The 5,640-nt window shown below is 38.6% G+C and overlaps 1 pseudogene; it reads right to left on the bottom strand.

The window, feature by feature from the left end:
* Nucleotides 1–4,759: 4,759 nt before the first annotated feature.
* On the bottom strand, nt 4,760–5,428 carry LOC138844192 (uncharacterized protein C9orf85 homolog pseudogene; annotated as a pseudogene).
* Between the last annotated feature and the right edge of the window lie 212 nt (nt 5,429–5,640).

Here is a 5,640-nt window from a genome sequence, read left to right as displayed (position 1 = left end):
ATTCTGAGGATCATTTAAAAAATTTTTAGAAAGCTTTTATTTAATAAAAATAAATTTCATAGGTACAGTTTTTGGATTATAATTGTTCTTCCCCCCATACCAGCCCTCCCACCCCCAAACCATTCCACCTCCTACTCCCTCTCCCATCCCATTCTTTATTAATATTCATTTTTAATTATCTTTATATACAGAAGATCTACTCTATACTAAGTAAAGATTTCAACAGTTTGCACCCACACAGACACACAAAGTATAAATTACTGTTTGAAGACAAGTTTTACCATTAATTCTCATAGTGCAACTCATTAAGGACAGATGTCCTACATAGGGAGCAAGTGCACAGTGACTCCTGTTGTTGATTTAACAATTGACACTCTCATTTATGACATCAGTGATCACTGAGGCTCTTGTCATGAGCTGCCAAGGCTATGGAAGCCTTTTGAGTCCACAAACTCCATCAGTATTTTGACAGGGTCATAAGCAAAGTGGAAGTTCTCTCCTCCCTTCAGAGAAAGGTACCTCCTTCTTTGATGGCCCCTACTTTCCCCTGGGATCTCACTCACAGAGATCCTTCATGTAGGACATTTTTTGCCAGTGTCTTGGCTTTCCATGCCTGAAATGCTCTCATGGGCTTTTTAGCCAGATCCAAATGCCTTAAGGGCTGATTCTGAGGCCAGAGTTGGCAGCCTCTTTTGAAGTCCAATGTACGTTTATGATATGACCTGGTAATTCATCCCTAGATATTTATACAAAATAACTGAAAATATATGAACAGACGCAATAGGATAACACAGAGCAACAAAAGTATGGACTACTGGTATATGCAACAAAATGAGAACATTTCAAAAATTCATTGTAGGGGCTGGTGTTGTGGGGCAGAGGGTAAGCCACCACTTGGGACCCTGGTATCTCAAAACAGAATGCCAATTCAGTCCCGGCTGCTCTGTTTCCAATCCAGCTCCTTGTTAATGGGCCTGGGAAAGCAGCTGAAGAAGGCCCAAGTATTTGTGTTCTTGCCACCTATACGGGAGACCAGGATGGAATTCCTGGGCTCCTGGCTTCAGCCTGGTCCAGACCTAGCTATGTGGCCATTTGGGAAGAGAACCATCAGTTGGAAGATCTCTTTCTTTCTGTCTCTTCTTCTCTGTCACTCTGCCTTTCAGATAAACAAATAAATAAATGAATGAAGAAACCAGACATAGAAGAATACAGGCTGTCGGATTCCATTTATGTGCAAGTCTAAAACAGGTAAAATTACTTTACAATTAATATAAAGAGAACACATTTCATGTGTTTCATAGACAAATTCTAAGAAGATTGAAGAACCTTAAAAATCAAACCAGGATGGAGTGACTTAAGCTAACACTATTAAAAACAAGAAGTCACCTTTGCCCAAAATAAAATTAAAGTTTAAAAATTATAGCCCTAAACTTTTTCCCCCAAAGCTAAAATTAGGTGCAGCTATAAAAATAAGCGACCCTATGCTTAGCTAGCTGCGACACTTGTGCCTGGCTGTGCTAAGACCTAACCCAGTTTGTATGCCTCCTAATACTCAAATAACGCTGTGGGAAGCGGGATGCTGCTCTCCCTCCAGGGGAACGAAGGGAGCGAGACGTCGTCCCCCCTCAGGGTGAACAAGATGACGCTGACAGGGAAAGGAACTGCTAAAGAAGTAAACAACAAAATGGCGACGAGGTGCATGCCTTCCATGTGATCCCGTAGCTGATTGGATAGAAGACACATGCCTTTCACATGATCAGCTCATGGATTGGACTGCTGTGTTCATGCCTCCCATGTGATCCCATAGCTGATTGGATAGAAGACGCATGCCTTTCACATGATCAGCTCACGGATTGGACTGCTGTGTGCATGCACACTATAGTGCTTTTGATTGGTCGCTGCGGGTATATAAACCGTGTGGCTCTGTGCTGGGGGCGCTCTCTGGGCTTCCAAGTTCAGGAGGCCCGTCTGCACAGATGCTGAATAAATCCTCTTGCTTTTGCATCAGCCGGTCTGGACTCTGAGTCTTTGGGGTGTGCCTCTCGACGTGTTAGCATCCTCACTCCGAGGGTCTAACAAGATAACCATAATTCCTCTCCCTCTCTCCTTCCTTCAGTCTCCCTCCTTTCTTCCTTTTCTTTGTTCAGTATTTGCAAAAACATAATTCCAATTTACTTTATAGTCACAGGTTTAATGTGTCATTAATCATAATATTCAATACGTAAAAAGTAGTATACATAAGGGCTGAAAACAATAATCAAATCCTAAGATGTCCATCTCTTTCCTACACATGTTTTTTGTATTCTGTATTAACTACTTAAAAATAAGAAGAGGCAGATTTGTTGTTGCCTGAGTCTGCAGTTGTGTGAGGAGATGAATTGTAAAAGGGAATGAAGAAACGTTTGGAGTTGATTAAAAAACACTTGAGGGGAGAAGGGAGGGCATTTGGCTCAGCACTCAGGACAATGCTCCCACAATGGAGTGCCTGAGTTCAAGTCCCCACTCCACTTCAGACTCCAGCTTCCTGCTGCTGTGTGCCGTGGGAAGCAGCAAGTGGTGCTACAATAGCTATGGTTCTTCCCACTGGGAGACCTGAATTGAGGTCCCATGTCCTGGTGTTGGCCAGGCCTGGTTCTGTCTGTTGGGGGCATTTAAGGAGTGAACCAACAAATGGAAGATTCTCCCTCTCTCTCTTTCTGCGTGTGTGTATATCTCTATACATATATAGCCTTAACTTGGTAAAAGAAATCAGTTGCAAGTCAAGAGTACACATCAAATAATTTGACACTTGTTATCCATTGCTACAAGTGGGCAAATTGTTATACATAGCTATTTTGAGATCTTACACAATGCAATGAGATACAAAAAAAAAGTAAATATAGTTGTGGTGAAGGTATCATTCTAATTCTTTTCAGAAATAAATTTTCTTAGATAAATCCAAGGGACTCAAACTTAGCATCCTTAAAAGTGAAAAATCAAGGAATCATTTGATATACACAGAAATCATTGTTTTCTAATATCCACTCAATAAGCAATAAGAAATTTCAAATAAAAAGGAAAAAATTATAATAAACAATGAAGTATAGGCATGTGTGAGTGTAAACAGGTGCATGCATACACTCACACAGAGAGAGAAAATAAGCTACAAAATCCTGAAAATAATGTTTATATTCTCAGGATTAAATAATTCAGTCTTAATTGCTCGTGATTATATTCCCAATATCTGTCACATATTAAGTGATTAATGAAAATCTGATGAATGAATTCATGTAAAGGAAAAACACCTGAGTATGTATGGAAATTGAATTACCCTTTTATAGGAGAACCAATAACAAATGAGGCATATCATCTCCAAAATTATGTATTTATTCAGTGCAATGAGGTTCTATTTCCAACTGTGAGCCATGTATAAATGGATATATATATGGCAAAGGAACATCCGAAAACTGTTGACAATGTATTTTTTAAATTATTTATTTATTTGAGAGGTAGAGTTACAGATAGAGGGAGAGGCAGAGAGAAAGGTCTTCCATACGCTGGTTCACTCCCCATGTATTGTTAAAATAATTTATATAATTCAGAAATTATATGTTCCTTTTAAGATTTTTTTTAAGTGTTCAAAATTATTGCTGTTTATTTTCAAGTGATTCAGTAAATTAAATCACACACACCCCTATAAGCCGAAATATAAAGAAAATGCGGTAAAATGTTATACTGTTTAGGTATAAACATGGGGAGTAGAGTAGATAAAGGAAACAGAAACAAAGTTCAGGACAGTGCCCTGCATGGGAAACAGATGAACCTGACACAGAGGAGCTTCCCAGGGGGCTGCTGGTGCTGGCAGTTTCCTCATCTGAGTGTAAAGATATGAACTTTCCTTTACAAATATTCATCAAACGATACATACAAACTCTAGGGATCTTTTTCTGTATGTATCTTTCACAAGAGGAAGAGATAACAAATAATATGGTAAAATATATAAAAATACTTTACCAGAAAAATTGGGATACATTTGTTAAACAACGTTTTATAAATTTATTTATTTATTTGAAAGGCAGAGGAGTTAGAGAGAGAGGGACAGAAAGAGAGAGAGAGAGAAGGGGAGAGAGAGAGATCTTCCATCTGTTCTCTCCAGAGAGCCACAACTTTGGGTCAGGGTTGGGATAGGCCAAAGCCAGGAGTCAAGCACTTCATCCGCATCTCCCACATGGTGGCCAGGGCCCAAACACTTGGGCCATCTTCCACTGCTTTTCCCAGGTCATTAGCACGGAGCTGAATTGGAAGTGCAGCAGCCGGGACACAAACTGGCACCCATATGGGATGCTGGTGTTGCAGGTGACAGCTTCACCCATTATGCCACAAGGCTGTCCCTGTTAGACACTTTTATGGAAACATAAAATGCTTAGCTTTGTAACAAGCAAATGTCATGGGTTTTTGCTATGTGGGCCATTTACATGAGATCAATCTATGAACAGGTACTTAGCCCAGAACCATTTTTGAGGCCAATAATATAATGTCATCTCATTTTTCATAATAGTTCTTATACAGTCATCAATTCTAAATATTGTTTAATTCTTTATTAGGAAATATGGAAATATTCTCCAAAATAATTCCCATGAATTGCATCATGATACTCCAATTCTTACTGCAGCAGATATTGTAGTATATTCAATTTAATAATTTACTATAAGAAAACGCTCAAAGTTTTACAGTTATTCAAATATCATATACAACTTACACTGTTCATGTACAAATTCTATTTCCTACAACTTTTTCTGACTTACTCATTAAGACTTCAAAGCATCTTTTGTGAAACTAACAAAGTCAAAAGCTAGTCAGAATCTCATGTTCTCAAAGACTAACTTTTAATGTAGTTCCATTAATCAACTGGGTTGTTAATCTTCTGTGTCATCTAAATCAAGATCAAAATCTAACTCATCATCGCTTTCTTCATTTCTTCTGCAGTTTCCTCTACAGTTGGAACTTAGATTACTGTCAATATTTTCAGACTTTTCAGGTTCTTTGTTAAACGGAATAACAATGTCTTCTTTCTTTCCACATTTTGCACAAACTTCAAGTTCATAGGCACAAAGTCTACACATTATGTGATAAGAATCTTTCACTGTCTTTTGTAAACACTTAACACATTTTTTAGGTTTCGATAATGGTTTGTATTTGCTGTATTTTACCCGCCATTCAAGAACTTCTTTACAGCGCTGACACACTCCCTCATGAAGTTTTGCATTAATTCTCTTGGTCTGAGCACTCTTATCGAATCTGTCATTCTTGAAGCTAAACATGTTCTGGTACTTCTGAGGCCTGGAACGAGCCACGTTGCCTTTCTGGGAGCTCATCGCCGAAACCACACCGCCTCAGACCGGGTTCTGAACAAGACGCAGGGAAGCCCCGCGCACCCACCCCCGCGGCGCTCCCTTTTAAGATTAAAATAGTCTTTAAGAAAATATGAACAACAGTGAATATAGTAACATCAGGTACAATTGAATTAGAGGCAATAGAAACAATAAAGAAAGAAAAATACTGTCTGTACAAATAAATACAATTCACCATGTTCATATAACAGTTATGAAATTTTATGTGCCAAATAATGCAATATCAAACTATATAAAGCAAAACTTATAA

Source organism: Oryctolagus cuniculus, chromosome 11 (assembly GCF_964237555.1).
Source record: "Oryctolagus cuniculus chromosome 11, mOryCun1.1, whole genome shotgun sequence".
Taxonomy (NCBI): domain Eukaryota; kingdom Metazoa; phylum Chordata; class Mammalia; order Lagomorpha; family Leporidae; genus Oryctolagus; species Oryctolagus cuniculus.
Note: the sequence above shows the minus strand (reverse complement) of the source record. Positions and strands in the feature narration are given on the sequence as shown.